The sequence below is a fragment of the Pseudorasbora parva genome, chromosome 14 (assembly GCF_024679245.1).
Source record: "Pseudorasbora parva isolate DD20220531a chromosome 14, ASM2467924v1, whole genome shotgun sequence".
Taxonomy (NCBI): Eukaryota; Metazoa; Chordata; class Actinopteri; order Cypriniformes; family Gobionidae; genus Pseudorasbora; species Pseudorasbora parva.
In genome coordinates, this window is record NC_090185.1 from 14,094,468 (window position 1) to 14,117,563 (window position 23,096).

Genomic DNA, 23,096 nt, shown 5'->3' on the forward strand with positions numbered 1-23,096 from the left:
TACTGTAGAAATATTAAGAGATTCATATCTGCTGCAATGAGTGTGACACTGTTACAAGGGAACTATAGACTATTCAGACTATAGGACTACTGTAATCATTGTCCGATGTTTTTTTTCTCCCTTTCAGATTGTGTAAATGCAGTATTAAAGAGCAGCAGTGTGGCTTCCTGACTTCAGCTCTGAAATCAAACCCATCACACCTGAGAGAGCTGGACCTCAGTGGGAATGTACTTAAACACACAAGAATAAAACTTTTTTATGATATGCTGAATAATCCAGACTGTAAACTGGAGAGGTTGAGGTTAGTAACATTCACATTAAAGAAAGGAAATAGTGTGTTGGTTTTTGAATAAAACAGAAAGTAGAGTTTGATTTCTCGTTTCTCTGATTGCAGGTTAAGGTACTGTGATATAAAAGATGAAGATTGTTCTGATCTGATGTTAGCTCTGAAATCAAACCCATCACACCTGAGAGAGCTGGACCTGAGCGGGAATAAACTAGGAGACTCTGGAGTTGAAAACCTTGGTGTTCTGCTGAGCAGTTCACAATGCAAGCTGGAGAAACTAAGGTTTGTATCATTATACTGTACAGCAGTGACTGTGTGATTAAAGATGGCTCTTTAGTTGGTTTTTATTTTATTTTAAGACAATAGGGCCAAACACGTCACTGTAGTGATTTTACTTTTGTCAATCCAAGGAGGCTAAGTAAGGGAGTGATCGGTACTCACGTCACCGCCGATGTTGAGATTTTTGGATCACCCGTCACTTAAGGTTAGTCTGACGTGGTCATACTCAATTCTAGTCAGAATATGAGTCTGAAACCGCTCCATTGGGCTGTGATTATGGGGTGTGTTTCAACCGAACCAGGAGAGCAACGAAGCGACGCATTGTCAAATGTCAACGGAGCTCAACTGCACTGTGTTGCCAAGTCCGCATTTTTTTTCCGCGGGTTGTTTTCTATGTCCGCGGGTTGAAGCGACTATTATGTGATATATAGACCCATGAGTGCGAATTTTAGCAGGCAACCTTGCCAAAATAACACAGTAGTTTCTGTTCAGGAATAATTACTCCTCTATGGATCGAGACAAGACCGAACCGCCCGACCTAAAAATGTTGTGGGCGGGGCTAAGTTTGGCTGGCATCCAGGCTAACTTATGGTGTGGTTATGAGTACATCAGATGACCACCTTCCCCCTTTATGTTAGTTTGGGACACTAGTCAAGGTCTTTTACCTTGGCTGTGTGAGAACACTCCAAACAGTAGACTGTTCAATCATTTAGAATGAATGTAAATGAATGTTTTTCACTGAGGATTTAGCTTCAGTTTTAACTCCACACTTAATCTGACTCCAATTTCAAATGATTATTACATTTAGATTGTGTTTCTAATAAGGAACTAATCATAAATATATATTATGCATTCATTTAGATATTTGATTATTCTGGGTATCACATATTTTCAATTATTCATTCATTAGAGACCTGATGCCGTCACTGGCCCCGTTTATGTGGATCTCTCAGACACAAACTCATCAGTTCTGATCTTAGTCAGATCATTTACTAATGCATTTGAGTCAAACTGCTCTGTGCTTGTTCATGAATAATGTAGTTCTCTAGTCACGATGATACAACTTCCTAAATCAGTGATAGTCAGAAATCAGAAGGTCCAGGTGATGTGCCACATTCGCCTTTCATTGGGACTTTAGTTTGACACAGATTTAATCTAAACTTAATCTACTGGTCATAATGATTTCAGAAGAATATATCAAATATAACATTTTATTTGTCAGATAAAAATATATCATGCCAATTACAAATTAAACCATTAGAAGCCAATTCAGAAATAATAAATACATAACATCAATTTATCAAAGATTGAATATAAAGGTAAGAAATGCACCTGACAGTGAGAGAGCCTCAAAGCGGTGTGTGAGCTCTCTGACTGCAGAACTGACACAGCTCTCTGTGAGGTTTACTGCCGACAGAATTTCCCAAAGACTTTCTGACACTTTCCCTTAAATACCCAGACCAGAACAAAAGAGCTGTACATATTTACTATACAAATAATTTTGGAATTGTTTTGGGCCTATTCCTGTGCCCAAAGATCTTCACCTGGTTTCAGGAGAGAGGAACCATGATTATCAGATATCTTAAAGAGACACCATCCACATCAGGAGATCAGAATTCATATTGATTCTATATCTTATCCTACATTTATAACTTGCATATATTTTTGTCTGAATGTGAAGATGATTTCAGATCTGAGTTATAACTAGTTTCTTCAAATCCTAGTTATGCTCCTGTTTTAGTTTATGGTTCAATAATTTCATGTTTTTGTATTATTATACTTGTATGACTGTTCAGATGCATTCACGATGAATTTATCTCACTCATGATCTGTTGTTCTTTCTCTTTCTGTCTTCAGTCTGTGTGGATGCAGTATTACAGAGAAACAGTGTTTCATCCTGACTCCAGCGCTCTGTTTTAATCTTTCACACCTGAGAGAGCTGGAGCTCAGTGGGAATCAAATAGAAAACAAAGGACTGGAGGTTGTGTGTGAAATACTGAAGAATGAACAATGTAAACTGCAGAGATTGAGGTGAGGAACTTTCACATACAAGAATCAAAATGCTTAAAATCACTTTGACATTAAACAAAGCCTGAGTTCACTTAATATTTGTGGAAAATAATTCCTCTTAGTGTGAATTTCTGTCAGATTTGACATTGATGTAAAATTCATGGGTGTTTTTTTCTCTGCTTGAGAAGCACATTTTGTTGAGAAATACTGTATCAAAAATGGCCGCACCCTCTGGGTTGATATCACACTCTGGGTAAAAATATAAATGATTTATCTTCTTCTGTCTGTGTTTGTCTCTTTGTCTCTTTCTAGTCTAAATGACTGTGGGATTACAGATGCTTCTTGTTTGGCTCAATCTTTGGCTGAGAAGACAGCACTGCAGTTTTTAAAAGAGCTTGATCTGAGTAAAAATACCATCGGATCCTCCAAGCAGAAGCTCGCTGATGTTCTACAAAACTCTGACTGTAAACTGAGGTGAGTAATCATCATTTTGTCGCATTTACACTAACACAAAGAAACAGGAATTACAGTTTAAATGTATTATATTCAGAAAAAAATTAAGAAGGGGTGTGTGATATCACAATATTAGACTGTGAATTAACAAATGTCTTCACAGTCTGCTTTTGATATCGTGCTAAAGCTAAAGTACTCATTCTGTCAGTCGCATGTCTGTCCCAACATATACCGTACAACACAACATACATTCACATCACATGTTTAGAAATTTATGTTAATTACACAACAAAACACTGAGAGAAAATCACTCACTGCTCTTCACTGAATAACTTCAGTAGGTTTAATATGAATCAGTGTATATTTAAATCATACAGTGAATATGTATTTTTTTTCTTACTTGAATGCTACTGTTAAATACACATACTGTATCTGAAAATTAAAGCACGGATTATTTCATTTGTATCTTGTGTTTGTCCTTGTAATATTTGATCTTATTTTTTAACAAAGATAAAATATTGAAATAAAATAAAGTTGGTCATAATGCCTACACCTACTTTTTTCTGATTTTGTGTTACTGTGTAAGGCTACATTTTTAAAATAGGGAAATTAGTTTGGCTGATCTGCTCAGTGACTCGCGGAATATTCTTAAAAACAAACAGTCTATTACACTTTATACTCAAAGTAATTGTAATATAGTTACTAATTTGCAACTTTCCTCTGAACACTGATTATTTTCTCTTCTAATTCTTCCTTACAGCCTAGAGGAAGACGGCTGGTTTAGCTGGGGCAAGAGTTATATTGGTGGACGGTTTGGATCTAAATCTCAGAAGGAACCTGTGAAATCAACAGAACAAGCAAAGCCATCATCAGATGAGAAGTCCTCAGAAGGTTCTCACAATAATACTGGAATAAACGAATATGTGTGATGGAAACTTTGCTGAGATGCTGCAATAGCAATTCATAAATACTGCAAAATGAACTGTTATGAACTCAAGTTGTTTGTAAATGTATTGTATAGTAAATTTAAACCACTTCCAATAGCATTTCTTTAACAAATCTACAGTTTATAATCATTACTAATGCATACAGGAGGAAGAGATTCAGACTTTCAAATTTAATAATGCAGCATCAGTAGTAACATACACATGAGTAATGTTGAATGGTTATTTTTTATTTAATATTTATACAAATTATATTTTGTTTGTTTTTTTTTACAGGTGAAATAGAGTTGGGAGAAGAGCCTGATGAGCACTCAGATGAGGTGGATTAGCAGGACTATATAAGAGTCTTCAGTATAAGGCCTACATTATGATGCTGTTGGGATTAAACTCATCCATAAGGAAGCAATTACAATCAATCATCAACTTTAGTTCTTACTGCAAATAGTAGTGCAAACCATTTATTACACATTGTTATTCTTCTACTTATGAAAGGCAAATGAAACAGAAACAGCTTACTTCAGCATTGAAAAATAAGGTATTTTTTCCAAGAATATAGGGGCACATATATTGAAAGAATATTAAGCTCAAACAATAGAGTGTGGCGCTAGCAACGCCAGCATCACGGGTTCGATTCCCAGGGAAAGCCAGAACTGACAAAAAACTGACAAATGTAAAATGTGTACCTTGAATGCAGTGTAAGTCACTTTGGATAAAAGCATCTGCCAAATGCTAAAATGTAAATGGTTTGTTAAGAGAATATATTACATGAAAATAATTCAAACAGTAAGTTATTCCTGACAAATGCTCTGACTGAAAGGAGAACAGTGTAGTGAGCTGATAACACTGATAACACTGGCTGGCTCAGTTGGGGACTCTACATTTTCATCTAAATATTCAACTAAATTACTAATAATCTGCCCACATTGACACTACAGGATTGTTCAAAATAATAGCAGTACAATGTGACTAACCAGAATAATCAAGGTTTTTAGTATATTTTTTATTGCTACGTGGCAAACAAGTTACCAGTAGGTTCAGTAGATTGTCAGAAAACAAATGAGACCCAGCATTCATGATATGCACGCTCTTAAGGCTGTGCAATTGGGCAATTAGTTGAAAGGGGTGTGTTCAAAAAAATAGCAGTGTCTACCTTTGACTGTACAAACTCAAAACTATTTTGTACAAACATTTTTTTTTCTGGGATTTACCAATCCTGTGAATCACTAAACTAATATTTAGTTGTATGACCACAGTTTTTTAAAACTGCTTGACATCTGTGTGGCATGGAGTCAACCAACTTGTGGCACCTCTCAGCTGTTATTCCACTCCATGATTCTTTAACAACATTCCACAATTCATTCACATTTCTTGGTTTTGCTTCAGAAACAGCATTTTTGATATCACCCCACAAGTTCTCAATTGGATTAAGGTCTGGAGATTGGGCTGGCCACTCCATAACATTAATTTTGATGGTTTGGAACCAAGACTTTGCCCGTTTACTAGTGTGTTTTGGGTCATTGTCTTGTTGAAACAACCATTTCAAGGGCATGTCCTCTTCAGCATAGGGCAACATGACCTCTTCAAGTATTTTAACATATGCAAACTGATCCATGATCCCTGGTATGCGATAAATAGGCCCAACACCATAGTAGGAGAAACATGCCCATATCATGATGCTTGCACCTCCATGCCTCACTGTCTTCACTGTGTACTGTGGCTTGAATTCAGAGTTTGGGGGTCGTCTCACAAACTGCCTGTGGCCCTTGGACCCAAAAAGAACAATTTTACTCTCATCAGTCCACAAAATGTTCCTCCATTTCTCTTTAGGCCAGTTGATGTGTTCTTTGGCAAATTGTAACCTCTTCTGCACATGCCTTTTTTTTTAACAGAGGGACTTTGCGGGGGATTCTTGAAAATAGATTAGCTTCACACAGACGTCTTCTAACTGTCACAGTACTTACAGGTGACTCCAGACTGTCTTTGATCATCCTGGAGGTGATCATTGGCTGAGCCTTTGCCATTCTGGTTATTCTTCTATCCATTTTGATGGTTGTCTTCTGTTTTCTTCCACGTCTCTCTGGTTTTGCTCTCCATTTTAAGGCATTGGAGATCATTTTAGCAGAACAGCCTATCATTTTTTGCACCTCTTTATAGGTTTTCCCCTCTCTAATCAACTTTTTAATCAAAGTATGCTGTTCTTCTGAACAATGTCTTGAACGACCCATTTTCCTCAGCTTTCAAATGCATGTTCAACAAGTGTTGGCTTCATCCTTAAATAGGGGCCACCTGATTCACACCTGTTTCTTCACAAAATTGATGACCTCAGTGATTGAATGCCACACTGCTATTTTTTTGAACACACCCCTTTCAACTAATTGCCCAATTGCACAGCCTTAAGAGCGTGCATATCATGAATGCTGGGTCTCATTTGTTTTCTGAGAATCTACTGATCCTACTGGTAACTTGTTTGCCACGTAGCAATAAAAAAATATACGAAAAACCTTGATTATTCTGGTTAGTCACATTGTACTGCTATTATTTTGAACAATACTGTGTATGATAACTGAACTGAGCTGGATGACATCACTGTTTTCTCCAGTTTTTAACACTGTGAGCTGCTTTGAAACAATCTGCATTGTAAAAAAGCACTATAAAAATAAAGAATAAGACATAGTTACTTCTAGTCAGTAGAATGTCTGTTGAGAAGCTTCAGAATAAAGTATTAGCAGATATTAAGCTGACAGTCTACTACTAGAGTTAGCTGACGTGCTAAAACGACTCTCATCTCCTCCTCAATACTCAGCGGTTGTTATAATGATATTAGATTATGTTCATCAGTTCAGATACCCAGCCTTAGCTTTTAATATTCTTAAACCCATCCGGCCTTACATGCTAAAAGTCTTTTTGACAAACATCACATTTATTTTTAAGTTATTTTCTAAAAGCAGTTTACAATAGAGGGTTTTACTTTAAAAAATGATTTTAAAGATTTAGTGTTAAACCTGTGTATGTGAAAGTTGCATTTTAAACGTGGGTTAGTTGTAACACACATGGTTTAAAACTTTCCACACATACAGTCAAACCAAAGTTCATTCAGAAACCTTCAACATTTCTCACATTATCAGTTTATTTGCTATACAAAAGAAAATGGTAATAAAATACGACAAAAACACAGTGTCAGAACAAATTCATCTTGATAATGTCAGATAACTTCGATAGAAAGGTATGAAATGGATTACAATCAACCAATCAGCTGTTAAATAAGTGCACAATTAGATAATAGCAATTTAGGTCAGCCAATGACCAATCAATGCTTCCTTTTATTAAGTCTGAGGTGTCAAAGGTCACATTCGCAATTAAAGAAAAACACTTCAGCATAACATGCTCAGGACAAAGTGTCCGAATAAAAAAATATATGATAACACTTTATTTTAGGGTTTGGTTATTAACTATTGACTAGTTGCTTATTAGCATGCATATTACTAGGATATTGGCTGTTTATTAGTACTTATAAAGCACATATTAATGCCGTATTCTTCATGGCCTTATTCTACATCTCTTAATCCGACCCAATACCTAAACTTTAATGCTACAAAAACTAACTTACTATTAAAGGGGGGGGGGGGGTGAAACACTCAGCTTCAGTCAGTGTCATGTCAATCTTGAGTACCTATAGAGTAGCATTGCATCCTGCATATCTCCGAAAAGTCTTTATTTTTTTTATAATTATATAAGAAAGATGCGCTGTTCCGAGTCTTTCCGAAAAAAGCCGAGCGGGTGGGGGCGTGTCATGTGAGCGGAGCTAAATAATGACGTGTGCAGCAGCGCGCTGCAGTGAGGAAAGTGAGTCGCTCTGTGAGGAAAGTGATTCGCTCTGTGAGGAAAGTGATTCGCTCAGTGAGGAAAGTGATTCGCCCGCCGCGTGAGGAAAGTGATTCGCTCTGTGAGGAAAGTGATTCGCTCAGTGAGGAAAGTGATTCGCCCGCCGCGTGAGGAAAGTGAGTCGCTCTGTGAGGAAAGTGATTCGCTCTGTAAGGAAAGTGATTCGCTCAGTGAGGAAAGTGATTCGCCCGCCGCGTGAGGAAAGTGAGTCGCTCTGTGAGGAAAGTGATTCGCTCAGTGAGGAAAGTGATTCGCCTGCCGCGTGAGGAAAGTGAGTCGCTCTGTGAGGAAAGTGATTCGCCCGTCGCGTGAGGAAAGTGATTCGCTCAGTGAGGAAAGTGATTCGCCCGTCGCGTGAGGAAAGTGAGTCGCTCTGTGAGGAAAGTGATTCGCCCGTCGCGTGAGGAAAGTGCTAATACAGATCGACCGCCGGCCCATCAGTGGGTAAGTCAGTAGCTACTGGTTATATCACCTGTTTAGCATCCTACAAGCCAGCGCTTTGATGGGCGTAGCCTGTTGCTTTCGCTCTCTCTCTCACGCGCTTCCGGTAGAATTGTCCGTAAGGCCCATACAAGGAAATTCCGCCCCCACTAACGTCAAAGGGGACGCATGATCTCAAAAAACTTGCCGAAACTTATGACTAACCGGAAGTAGTATTTTTGACAAAGAAATACTCCCATCAAACGTCCACCTTAACTTTTGAAACTTTGTCTATGTTTAGTATGGGATTCCAAGTCTTTAACAGTGTAAAAATATCAGTATGCATGAAACAGCATTTCACCCCCCCTTTAAGCAGTAAATTATGAGTTTATTGAGGCAAAAGTTGTAGTTAATAGTGAATATGTGTTCTCTATACTAAAGTGTTACCAAATATAAAGATGGATTTAAGGAAGGGGGTCCCTCATAAACGGTTCATCATATTTTTTGTGTGTTTTTGCATTTTATGCTTTAATGATGTATTTTGTGCTTGTTTTATTAAGTGTGCCTGCATATTCTGTAAAGCTCTTATCGTGCTTTTGTTAATATGAAACCGTTATAATGTAAATAATTATAAAATATAAGAAATGCTTAATTATATATTTATCTATATATACTGCAATTTATTATACACATGCAGTACTAAATCTGATCACATATGTCTATACATTATGAAGTGTATTACTGAATATAAAATTACATACATTATGATATATTAGTAAATAGTCAAATTTTTCAATAAATGAAAAGTGGCAATTCCTTATGTATTATGCATTTTATTTTAATATACAGTCCCTGACAAAAGTCTTGTCGCTTGTCTATTTTCTAGAAATACCTGATATTAACCTGACTTTTAATTAATTAATTGGTATTAGAAATAGCTCATATGAAAAGCTAAAACCCTCCTAAATGATGTTTAATGCACTGAAATAAATAATTTTCATAGAAAAAATGTTTATCATTTAATCAAGACAGAAAGGTCAAATTTTGGCAAGACAAAATTGCCTATACAGAAATGGAACAAATTTACTGCAAATACAAGAATATGTCAGCAAATTAAGTTGTGGTGCTGTGAGATCCAAATTTAATATCTTGTATGACTTCCATGAGCTTAAAGGACTGCATCCATGCGGTTTGGCAAGGATTCATACAATTTATTGATGAAGTCATCAGGAATAGCTAAGAAAGCAGTCTTGCATGCCTCCCAGAGTTCATCAATATTCTTTGGTTTCGTCTTCCATGCATCCTCTTTCATCCTACCCCACATATGCTCAATGATGTTCATGACTGGGCTGGACAATCCTGGAGCATCTTGATCTTCTTCGCCTTGAGGAACTTTGATGTGGAGATGGAAGTATGTGATGGAGCACCGTCCTGCTGCAGAATTTGGCCTCTTTTATGGTTGGGAATATAAGAGGTAGCTAAGATTTCTTGGTATTTTAGACTATTGATGTTGCCTTCCACCCTGCAGATCTCTCGCACACCCCCATACTGGATGTAACCCCAGACCATGATTTTTCCGCCAACAAACTTCACTGTTTTCTGGGTGAATCTCGGATCCATTCTGGCTCCAGTAGGTCTCCTGCAATATTTGCGGCGACTGTGGTGTAATTCAACAGAAGATTCATCTGAAAAATCCATCTTCTGCCACTTTTCCAGCGTCCATCCTTTTAGCAGGCTGTGGGCCTTGGCAAATGCCACACGGTTTTTCAATTGTCTTTTGTTTAGTGCTGGCTTCTGGGCACTGATTCGACCATGGAGGCCATTTCGAGACAGAATCCGACCAACTGTTCTGGTTGACACAGGGACTTCAGGTGACCAGGTCTCGTGGAGCTCTGCTGCAGTGGAAAATGGACTGGCCTTGGATTTTCGAGCCAACAAACGGCCCTCTCGAGCAGTTGTCTTGCGGGGTCTGCCTGACCTGGGCTGGTCAAAAACGTCTCCAGTCTCTTCAAATCTTTTTTTTATCCTCTGTACTTGACGCTGAGACACATTGAAGGTGTTGCCACATCAGCAGTGGATCTGGTCTTCAGCCTCTTGATAATCAAAACTTTAGTCTCAGGGTGAATCTTAGGCATGTTTGCAGAGGTCTAGTTGCAGTTGATGTGAAGGTCTAGCGTACTGGGGTTCTTTTTATACACACTTGAGACCTAATTGATCCATTATTAGTCACAGGTGAAGCTCATATGAGGTGAAGTGTCTTAGTCTCCTTGATAGGCACAAAATCCTCCGACTTGCCCGGGAGAAAAAACATCTAGAGTTCAACGGGGATCGTATTCATATATTTCCTGACTTTAGCGCTGCTTTACTTAGTAAGCGACGTCAATTCGATGACATAAAGAAACAACTCCAACAACGCAAACTGGAATACACACTGATTTACCCGGCTACTCTCAGGATTGTCTTTAATGGGAAACCTCAATTGTTCAAAACTCCAGCAGAAGCGAACTGTTTTTTACAGAGCGCTGTAAATCATTAACTGTCTTACCAACTGATTTACTATCTTTACTTGATTTGATGGAACTGCAAAATTTGCTGGAAAATGGTGTAGACTTTTTCTGAAGGCTTTGATTTTGATTTTGTAATTGTTTGAACTGAACTTGTGAAACAATATCACTATTTCTCCTTTTGTTTTAAGCAATTTGTGTTCTTATTTGTGTACTAAGCCCTGGTTGATAAATAGTTGAAGCATATGCTCCTTAGTTGTATGGTGTGATTTACTTAATTTTTTTTTTTTTTTTATATTACAAGAAGGGGCTTTCCTTTGTTTTGTTTATATTGGGAGCTGAAGATGTAAATCATGTCACTACAATATTTAGTATACATTAGCAGATAGTCTGCTTCTCTTTACGTTTATTTATTTTTTTAATTTCAAATGTTCTGGACTTGGCAGTTTGTGCTTGTCTGTGTGTGGATGTGTGTGTGTGTGTGTGTGTGTGTGTGTGTGTGTGTGTGTGTGTGTGTGTGTGTGTGTGTGTGTGTGTGTGTGTGTGTGTGTGTGTGTGTGGATGTGTGTGTGTGTGTGTGTGTGTGTGTGTGTGTGTGTGTGTGTGTGTGTGTGTGTTTGTGTGTTGCTCTTCCATCCAATCTTATGTCCCTCTCTCTTATTTTCTTTTTTTCTGAATGACTATGGTTAAAGGTTTATTAGTTATTCACTTAAATATTAGGAGTCTACCTCATAAAATTGATCTTCTTAGAGCATGGCTCTCATATAATAAGCCTGCTGTCATTACTCTATCTGAAACTTGGTTAAATAGTAATGTACATGATGATGAAATAGGTCTTGATGGCTATAATGTATATAGAGCAGATAGAGGTAGTCATGGTGGAGGAGTTGCTACTGATGTTTCCGCAAACTTATCTTCTGAACTTATTATAGCAAATGAAAGCCCCGTACATTTTGAATGTCTTTTTGTCAGAATATGCTTTCATCAAAGTAAACGTTTGATTATAGGAAACATATATAGACCCCCAAATTCTTTATCCGAATCAACTAATAATATCCTTAGTACCATCAATTCTTTAAATTGTTCTGATGAAATTATAGTACTGGGAGATTTCAATCGAAATTGGCTTGATAGATCCTCCTTGAAAGAGAGGAATCAGTTTGAGAGCTTAAATCTGACTCAATTAATACGTGAACCCACTAGAGTGGAAGGGAACTCCAGGTCTCTCTTAGACTGGATTTTGGTCACACATCCAGATAGAATTGTTGATTCAGGTGTTCTGTCTGATTGTTTTAGCGACCACTCAGTTATTTTTTGTACCTGGAAAATAAGGTTACCTCGTTTACCACCTAAAATAATCAAGGTAAGACAATTAAAAAATATGAATAATGATGCATTTATTCAAGATTTATTATGTATTAACTGGAACAGGATGGACTTAATTCCCTATGTTGATGATGCTTGGAATTTTTTTTATACGGAAGTTTTAAAAGTTATAGATAATCATGCTCCATGGGCTTTAGTTAAAGTAAAGGGTAGACATCTACCATGGATAACTGGTGACTTAATATTTCTTTTCAAGCAAAGGGACAAGGCTTGGGTGAGATATCATTTAACAAAAGATCTGGTGGATTGGACTGAGTACAAGCGATTAAGAAATGTCTGTACTGTTAAAACAAGAAATGCCAAATCTGATTACTATAAAAATTCATTATTAAATGACCTTACAAATCCGAAGCATTTTTGGAAAAAACTTAATTATCTATTGAATAAATCTAATATTAGCTCCCCTGCAAAATTAAGAATAAATAATAATATTATTAGTAATCCAACCTCTGTAGCGGATGCTTTTAATCAACATTTCTCTTCTGTTTGTAATCTACGTCCACCTGACTTTTGTTATTCCAACTTTGTGAATAGTAATGTTGTAAATAGCTCTTTCTCATTTACTACAATTCTTCCTATTGAGGTGCAACAGGCAATTTCTGAAATTAAATCTGGAAGTGCAGTTGGTATAGATGATCTCGAGATAAAGTTTATTAAGGTTGCCTCTCATGTTCTAGCATATCCTTTATGTGATTTATTTAATTTATCTATATCTACTTGTAAAGTCCCAGTCATGTGGAAGTGTGCAAGAGTAACACCTTTATATAAAAGTGGTGATCCTCTTGATCCTAATAATTACAGACCAATCTCAATTATTAGCAATGTAGTGAAAATATTGGAAAAAATTATATTCAAGAGATTGTTTAAATACATTAATGAGTTTTCTATTCTTTCTCCAAATCAATCAGGTTTTAGGCCCAATTTTTCAACCACTACTGCTCTTTCAAAATTTGTTAATGATGTTACGTCGTCTTTGGACAATAATTTGTCCACTGGAGCAATATTTATAGATCTTACCAAAGCGTTTGATCTGGTTGATCATTATATTCTCTTAGACAAATTATATAATATTGGTCTCTCCGAACAGTCCATTTTATGGTTTAGTTCATATCTTCATTACAGACGTCAGTGTGTAATTGTTAATGATTCTTTCTCTCAGTTCGTGATAATGGATAAGGGTGTTCCTCAAGGTTCTTGTTTAGGCCCTCTTTTATTTTCAATTTTTATCAATGACCTCCCTCAAATTTGTGTTGATAGTCAAATTCTCTTGTATGCTGATGACACAGTTATTTATTCTTCAAAACGTGATATTAATTTAATTCAGTCCTCACTGCAATTTGATTTTAATATTATTCAAAGGTGGCTTTCGGATAATGGACTTATATTGAACAAAAGTAAATCATATAGTATGTTATTTTCCACTCGTTCTGTCCGGTATAACCAATGTAATAGTCTATCAATTTCATTCTCAGATAGGTTACTTATGGAGCATGTTGAGAAATTTAAATATTTGGGCCTCTGGCTTGATTCCAGTCTCTCCTTCAGGCCTCATATTGACTCTATTGTAAGAAAAGTAAACTATAATTTAAGATTATTATATCGTTCAATTAATTGTTTTCCACCACTAATTAGATTAAGACTGGTAACTCAGTTATTATTTCCTATTATTGATTATGCTGACTTTGTTTATATGAGTACAACAGAATCATGTTTGAAACCCTTAAATGTTGTCTATAACAGTCTCTGTCGATTTGTGTTGAGATGTCCGTTCCTAACCCATCATTGCTCTATGTATCAACAATTGAATTTTTTATCTCCTAAGGCCAGACGACAGCTACACTGGTTTCAGTTTATTTATAAATGTATCTTTTTTAATTATCCTCTTTACTTGAAGCAATATCTAATCCCATATAGGTCAACTTATGGCCTGAGACACCATGATCATCTTTTTTTTTCTGTCCCAAATATATCAAAAGAAATTGGAAGACGCGCTTTCAAATTCAAAGCTCCCTTTGATTGGAATAGCTTACCCTGTTCCTTAAGGTCCATCTCTTCCTTTCCACTCTTTAAGACAGCTCTGTTAGCTTATTTACAATCACGTGATCATTGTAAATGTTTCTCTATATGAGATGATTTATATATGGTCTATTTATTTATTTATTATTATTATTAATTTTATTAATTTAATTTATTACTTTTTTATTTTTTATTTTATTTTATTTTATTTATTTTATTATTATTTTTTATGTATACTTGGGTTATATGTATCTTTCTGTTTGTTCCTGGTGACTTAATCAAATACGGTGCTCTCAAATATGGTTCTCTCCTGTAATATTTTGTTTTTGAAATTGTAATTACTTTATGCTGTTTATATGAATATTTTGTGGTCAGAGGGGGGACGGATTGGGGTGGTTGTTTGTGTGGAAGAGTCTTTGTATGTGTGAGAATGTAATTGTCTGATGTTATTTTGAGGACCCCCTCGAAAACGAGATGTTTCATCTCAAGGGGTTATCCTCTAATAAACTGAAACTGAAAAAATATGACAAGGAAGGTGACAACACTTATGTCTTTGCAAAAATTGACTCAATGGGCTTTACCAAGCTGTGAAAATTAGAATACTTTTTGAAAGTTTAGTTTTTCACTGAAACATTATCACAAAAGCTGGTGGGATTAAAATGAGCCATTTCTTGTAAAAATATCTTGATTAGAAATATATTTCAGCGGCACTTTAGGTCAATTTGTACACAAGCGACAAGACTTTTGTCAGGGACTGTATAAACACAATCTATCCTGTATATTTTCAAATATACCATTAAATCATTTAATATATTGATCATTCATATATAGGGAAATATTTATTTTGCTCAAGGGATGAAACGTGTCAGGGTTCTAACCTGGCAGCTCTGTCTGTTTTGTCTTTGTTTAATGTTTCTATGTTTGTGTTGTGTCTTAGTGTTTGGATCTGTCTCTCTCTGTGTTTGCCATGTGTTCCTCTTGTCCTGCCTCCTTGTTTGCTGTTACCACGCCCCCTAGTTTAGTCTGGTCTAGTCCTCGTTTCACTTATTGTGCTCACCTGTTCCTCATGTGCTCTGGTCCCTTTATATTGTGCTACCTTCCCTCATGTCTTTGCTGGTTCGTTGTGTATGTTTGTGAGCATTTGCTTGTGCATACATGTCTCTATCTCCTTGTCTAACCTAGTCTAGCCTATTCTAGTTTTAGTGTCTCCTGTTTTTCTAGCTTTGAATTTATTTTCAGTTTTTTCTTTGTTCCTGAGTTTTTGAGTCTAGTGTAGTTTCTGTCTTTATTTTGCTCGTTTGCTCCAGGTTTTATTTTGGTATTTTTCTTCTAGCCTTATTGTTTAGTTTTCTTGGTTCTGATAGCTTACCTTTTTATTTTTCCTGTTTTCCACTTTTATTTTCTCAGTTCAGTCTTTTTATAGAGATTGGTTTTGTTTTATTTTTCTTCGTTTTCTAGCTCCAGTTATTATTTTAAGTTTTTGTTTAATTAAGTCATAGTTCTTAGTTTGTCTGTTTCTTGTTGTCTTGTCTAGAGTCTTGTCGTGTGTGTGTGTGTGTCCTGTGTTGTTTTCTGTCCAGTGTTTTTTCCCTGGCCGCTGTCTCCACTGCCTGTCAGCCAAGACTCCTGCTTCTGTGAGAACATCAAGCCTCAGGTTCCTGCCTGGATTGGTCCAACACCGCCCTGCCTGGTGTTGCCTCCCAAGCTGTCGTGAAGTTCATTGGCTGCCTGGACTGGTCTCAGTGGTCATCCTCCCCTGCCCGTCATCGTCGTGTCTTTCCCCTGCCCTGGTGTTTGGATTGTCACTCATCCACTACCCTCTTGTGTCTTGTTGATCTGTCTTATTAATAAACTGTCCTTGTTGTTCACTCTGCATCTGGGTCCTCCACTTCCTGATCCCTGACAAAACGGGCAAAAGAAGACGTCAGGATGACCCGTCAACGCTGTTAACCGGTAGTAAAAGTTAGAAGTTCCGGAAGGTGTTTATGCGGCTCTAAAAAGAGAAAGAAACATCTATCATGGCTGTAACCTTCTTCTAGAAAGTTTAAATAGTATTTTAAATTCACTATTTTGACTATTTACCTGAATTCTCAGGAACATTGTCATCTCCAGGTCGAACAGAATGACTAACCAGTCTGTTTAGCTGCAGTGTGAGTGATATCATCTACTGATGGCTGTAATTATTTAGTTCTGTGTGCGGGAAATTGATTCTTTTTATTTGACTTGAGGTTAAACATTAACCACTGAATGTAAATAAAACGTCTCAGGTTACGTATGTAACCATGGTTCCCTGAGAGGGAACGAGACGCTGCGTCGAAACGCTAGGGGACGCATCTGCGTACCGGGTCATGAAGCACTCGTGTAATCAGTCCAATAGCGGGAAGATACGTCATAGGCGGGTGACGTCATCGACCAGGAAGCTATAAGGCACACCTGGACCAAACAGTCATTAGCTTCTGGAAAAGCCAAACAAATCGATCACAGGCATGCCGGGAGTATGGCATAGCGACGCAGCGTCTCGTTCCCTCTCAGGGAACCATGGTTACATACGTAACATGAGACGTTCCCTCGAGATAGGGACTCGAGAGTCCCTACAACACAGAGACCCAAATGTCTGTATGTGTGAATCAACCCAGAAACACCCTGGACCCCGGGGTAGAGGATACGTCTAGATTGTAAAACCTCACAAATGTATGCGGAGAGGACCACCCAGCCGCATCACATACCTCTGACAATGAAACTCCCGAAATAAGAGCCATAGAGGCAGCCATACTCCTAGGGGAGTGGGCGCGGACCCTCATTGGTGAAGGATGTCCGGCCGACTCATAAGCGAGCGAAATAGCCTCGACTATCCACTTGCTAAGCGTCTGCTTTGAAGCCGGTTTTCCCTTGCTCGGGGACCCAAAACACACGAACAACTGTTCTAACTTTCGCCACAGGGCAGCTCTGTTGACATATGCATCTAGGGCCCTGACCGGACATAGCAAATTTAGCTTCTCTTGGTCTTGACTAGTGAATGGAAGCGGACAGAAAGCCTGCAGCATTACCGGTCCCGGCACATTAGTCGGGACCTTGGGAACATATCCTTCCCTCGGGAAGAGAAATGCTTTCACCATTCCTGGTGCAAACTCAAGGCAGGGGGGTGCGACTGATAGAGCCTGTTCACCCTTTTCGGTGATGAAATCGCTAGAAGAAACACTGTTTTTAGTGTGAGGAACTTTTCTGACACTTCCTCTAATGGCTCGAAGGGAGCCAACATAAGGCCTTCCAAAACTATGGCCAGGTCCCAAGTAGGCACCCTCGAGCGTGCCGCAGGTCTGAGCCTCAAGGTACCACGGAGGAAACGCAAGACCCACGGGTGTCTCCCTAATGATGCGTTATCTAATTGATTATGATAAGCAGATATCGCCGACACATATACTTTCAGAGTCGACGGGGATAACCCTGCGGAGAATTTTTCTTGTAAGAACTCAAGAACTGAACCGACCGGGCAGTTAACAGGGTCCAAAGCCTGGCTCGTACACCAGGCGACAAAAACTCTCCATTTAAGTGCGTAAAGTCTCCTTGTGGATGGTGCTCTGGAGTGCAACATGGTCTCTATCACCTCAGTAGATAGACCCGTGTTCATGAGCTGGGCCCCCTCAGGGGCCAAGCCCACAGTTTCCACAGTTCCGGACGTGGGTGCAGTACTGACCCCCCGGCCTGCGAAAGAAGATCTCTCCTGACTGGGATTTCCCAGGGAGGACCTTCTAGGAGAGACATAATGTCCGCGAGCCATACTCGGCCCGGCCAGAGCGGGGCTACCAATAAAAGCTGAACCCCATCTCTCCAGCACTCCTGGGAGCAACGCCAGAGGGGGAAAGGCGTACAGACGCAGCCTCGGCCACATCTGTACCATTGCGTCCAGCCCCAGCAGGGCTGAATGCGTGAGGGAGAAATATGCTGGACAGTGTGTCGTCTCTCGAGATGCAAACAGATCCACCTGGGCTCGCCCAAAGCGGATCCACAGCTCCTCCACCACCTCGGGGTGGAGCCTCAATTCTCCCGGCATCACTCCCTGCCTCGACAGGGAGTCTGCCGCTACATTCAGGACCCCCGGGATGTACATCGCCCTGAGCGAAAGCATCTTGCCTTGGGCCCATATTAGCATGTGATGCGTCAGCTTCCACAACCGATGCGATCTCAACCCCCCCCCTGGTGATTTATGTACGAGGACACCGAAGTGTTGTCTGACTGAACTAACACATGGCGGCCCCGCAGGTCTGGGAGGAAGTGCTTGAGTGATTGAAACACAGCCATAAGCTCCAACTGGTTTATGTGCCAGGAGAGCTGATGGCCCCTCCACAGACCTTGGGCCGAGCGGCCACTCATGACCGCTCCCCAGTCAGTTAGGGAGGCATCCGTCGTTAGCATTACGCGACGACAAGGAGCCCCCAGAACTGGACCTTGGGAAAGGAACCAAGAATCTTTCCACTTCACCAAGGCACGTAGGCAGCGCCGCGTGACCTTGATCAAGCGAAAAGGGTTTCCCCTCGGGGAGAACCCCTTGGTCCTGAGCCACCACTGTACGGGTCTCATGTACAGCAGGCCAAAAGGTATCACGTTGGACGCTGCTGCCATCAAACCCAACACTCTTTGAAAGTGTTTGACAGTGAATGACTGGCCTAGCTTTATCTGGTTGCTATTCAGGATCATTATTCAGGTATTCAGGATCGTTTTTATCCAGGGCGGAGATAGCCGAGCCGACATCGTTCTCGTGTCCCAAACTACCCCCAGAAAAGTAATGCTCTGCTGAGGTGCCAACACACTTTTCTTTTCGTTCAACCTTAGCCCCAACACTCTCATGTGGGCAAGAACAGCATCTCGATGCTGAACCGCCAGTGGTTTCGACTGTGCTAACACTAGCCAATCGTCGATGTAATTTAGCACGCGTATGCCCTGGAGTCGCAACGGAGCCAGAGCTGCATCCACGCACTTCGTGAAAGTGCGGGGCGATAAAGCTAGACCGAATAGCAGCACTCAATATTGGTACACTTTTCCCCCAAAAGCGAACCTGAGGAACTGTCTGTGCTGCGGAAGGATGGAGATATGGAAGTACGCATCTTTTAAGTCTATCATGACGCACCAGTCCTCGGACCTGATGTGACACACGATCTGTTTTATCGTGAGCATTTTGAATGTTAATCTTTTTACTGCTCTGTTTAGATGACGCAGATCTAAGATAGGCCTTAACCCCACATCCTTCTTTGGAACTATGAAGTACCGGCTGTAAAACCCCGACTCTCTGCAGTGGGGAGGGACCCGTTCTATAGCCTCTTTTCGCAGAAGAGTCTATACTTCTTGTTCCATTACCAGAGCCTGCTCGGGGCTTACTACCGTGGCAGTAACCCCGTTGAACACGGGCGGGTGTAACCCGAATTGAATTCTGTACCCTTTTTCTATTGTACGCAGGACCCATTCTGAGACATTCGGCAGAAGTTTCCACGCTGCCAGAAAATCTACTAAGGGAACCAGCCTCTCAAAGGGGTGGTCAGCCCGGTGTCCTGTAAAGGATAACCGGCAGGTAGCAACCGAACTGACCGCCCAAGGGCCTTCCCGAGAGGGCGCGAACATCCCCAAGCCACAACGTTTCCGGGCGGACATGGAGATATACGTTCGCTGGGGACCGCCGCGCCCTGAAGCACCAATGGTGGCAGGGTTGGCAGACCGGCCCCCCGATGGCACCGGGAAAGAGCGGGTACCTCGGCGAGCCGCACTCTCCCGGAGGGGACTGCCATCGGAAGTCCTGCGCTCTTGGCGTCAGGACTTCTTAGCCGAGGCCTTCCTAGCGATAAGGACGGTCCTCAGATCCGTCCTACCGTGGGAAGGTCCCGGCTGAGCGCGTTGCCCGGACCCCCGTTCTCTCTGCGGGGGGGGGCGAGCGGCCACGCTCTGTTTTTGATGCGCTCTATGCGCTACGGAGGAGGACGTACTCGGCTGGGGCTGCCCCCGCCCGGCAGCCCCTGGGGGATACGATTTTCGGGGGAGAAATTTTTGGAATGCTGCCGCCTGCCTTCTGGCCTCCTGGTAACGGTCGACGACCGTTGTTACAGCGTCACCAAACAGGCCAGAAGGCGAGACGGGCGCATCCATTAGGAATTTTTAATCCCTCTCCTTTATATCAGAGAGATTTAACCACAGATGTCTCTCCGTGGCCACCAGGGCTGCCATAGAGCGGCCAATGGATTTGGCCGTCTCAGCGACGATGCTGACTCGGGGGAGAGATAGCTCGCGAGCATCTCTTCCACCCGAGGCATTGCCGCATAACTATGAGCCTTCAACCAGTTTATATTTGAGTATTCGGATGTCCACGGGTTGAAAACTCTGGCAGATGCTGGTCTAGCCCAGGACCTCGACACCTCAGTGTGGAGGTCCGGGAAAAATGGCAAGCCCCGCCTAGGAGGTTGTGTATATGAGGGCAGAAATCTCTCATCTAGCCTACTTTGTTGTTTGTGTGTTTCATATTGCTCGGCCGGCCAGTCTAAGCTTAATCTGGCAACGGCACGAGTAACAACTTCCATAAGCTCCTCCTGTGTGTGTGTGTGCAGTAGTGGAAGTAAATTGTCAGTTTCTTCAACACTAACAACATCCAGTTCCTCGGAACTGGAGTGTTGCGGCTGATCACGTGCCTCAGCGCGAGCGTTCGTGCTGTTCGTGCTCAGTTCGTGCTCAGTTCGTGCTTCCAACTCACGAACTGAGGCTTGAGATCCAGCGGGTAAGGGCAGAGATAGGGGATCACCCGTTTCTAACCCCGCCACTAGATCTAACTGCGATCCCCAGGACGTGAGCCTTCGCTGCGCCTCGGCAACAGCGGGACCCGAGCCCTGAGGACCGCGAGCCAAAGCACTCTCCTCGAAGAGTGCCCGGCGTGATCTCAATGTACGCATTGGAAGTCTCTCGCAATGCTCGCAGCCAACCCCCTCAAGAGCTGACTGGGCATGCTCGAGCCCCAAACACATTACACACAGGTCGTGTGTATCCCCACCCGTGATGTAACGAGGGCAGGGAATGACACATCACCTGAACTGACTAGACATTCTCTCTTTTTCTTTTTTGACACACACACAATAAATGGACATACAATTCACACAGAGCACTTTGTGAAGGCACAGAAGCTAATGACTGTTTGGTCCAGGTGTGCTTTATAGCTTCCTGGTCGATGACGTCACCCGCCTATGATGTTTCTTCCCGCTATTGGACTGATTACACAAGTGCTTCATGACGCGGTACGCCGAGGCGTCCCCTAGCGTTTCGACACAGCTCGAAGTTCCCTCGAAATAGGGAACCCACAAGCTGACCACACTATAAAGATGTCTCCCAGTCCAGTTGCTTCGGTTTGAAGATTTGGAATAAACAGCATGGAGTGTGAGCCGCGGCTGAACTGGTTAATGCTTGCGGTGATGTGTCCTCTTATTGCAAGTAAAAGTCTTTTTGATTAATCAAGATAAATGCATTCTGACATAACATTTGTGAGCATGAAAAGAATATATTAAAATGAAAGTAATTTTAAGGACAAAATAACACATTTATTAGACCACCTGTCATAATAAAGAGAATTTTTCAAAAACTTGAATTTCTCAAAAACAAGGGAACAAAGTCATTTATTAGGCAAATAATAAACTAAAATATGCACATATTATAAATAAATAAATAAAAACTATATTTTGTATGGCCTTGATAACAGCTTGCATTCTTGCTGGCATTGTTTTTATGTACAGTACTTTTCCACAGTCTCTTGTTGTTGACCTCTGAATAGTTTCTAGTTCCAAAATATTTGCTTTTAATGAGACTTTTGTGCGATCTATCTGTAAATCCGGTAAATCAAATATTGTTTTTTTAATAGAATTCAATTCTGCACTTTGACTTGGCCAATGTGACTAAAGAGCTTACACATGCTGGTGGATTAACCATTCCAGAAACAGAAAGAAAATGATTTTGGTGATCACCAATAGGCTACAGTTAGTTCAGGGCAGCTTTGGCACAAACCGCACATTGGGTGGTGATCTAATAAATTTGCTAAGCCCTGTATATATTGTGACAAGTGTCCCGAGCGCTCATCAGCGTCGCCCTGGAAACAAGGCGGGCACACCTGCACCCGCTCATCACAGGCTGAGCCGTCACACCTGCCGCTCATCAGCGGGCGGCTTCATAAGCCTGCACACCGGCCAGAGAGGTGAGAGATGTCTCCAGAAGACTCGGCTAAGAAGACTCTCCATTTTCCCTCCAGAGAGCAGCGTGTGACGGCCAGCACTCACACTGAGCACGGACCCATATCACCGCGAGCACCGAGGACGCAAGGGAGAGACCACAACGAGCACGGAGCACCCCACTCGACGCACTTTCACTTCATTGTCATCAATAAATCCACCCTTTGGGGAAATTCACCTGCCCTCCTGTGTCGTGTACTTCTTCACCCCGTCACACTGGTGGAGAATGCAGGCAAGAGCGTGAAGAAGTACCCACATCAGGTTCACGTGGAGTGGTTCCCGTTTCCCCCGAGACTTTTCCCTGGATTTATTTTTTCCCTGCAGTCATAGATTTTTCCCTCTGTGTCCCCCGGTGGCGCTCCTCCCTGCGACGATGGAGGAACTATTGAAACACCTCACAGAGGTGAGCATCCGCCAGCAGCAAATCATGGAGCATATGGCCTCTCGACAAGACACTGCAGAGCGGGAGCTGCTCACACTCCGGGCGGCCGCTGCCCAACGCGCTCTCAACGACCCTCGCGCCCAAGCAACCCAACTCATGCCTCGAATGACTGACCACGACGATGTCACCATGTACCTCGAGATGTTTGAGACCATCGCTACCCGCGAGGCGTGGCCGGAGGACGAGTGGGCTCGGATCGTCGCCCCGCTGCTGACCAGGGAAGCGCAG

At 41.2% G+C, this 23,096-nt stretch overlaps 1 long non-coding RNA gene across 1 annotated transcript; it reads left to right on the forward strand.

The window, feature by feature from the left end:
- Positions 1-2,891: 2,891 nt before the first annotated feature.
- On the forward strand, positions 2,892-4,606 carry LOC137040138 (uncharacterized). Its single transcript, XR_010897860.1, has 3 exons — positions 2,892-3,049; positions 3,789-3,919; positions 4,249-4,606. It is a non-coding gene; the product is annotated as an uncharacterized lncRNA (long non-coding RNA).
- The last annotated feature ends 18,490 nt before the right edge of the window (positions 4,607-23,096 follow it).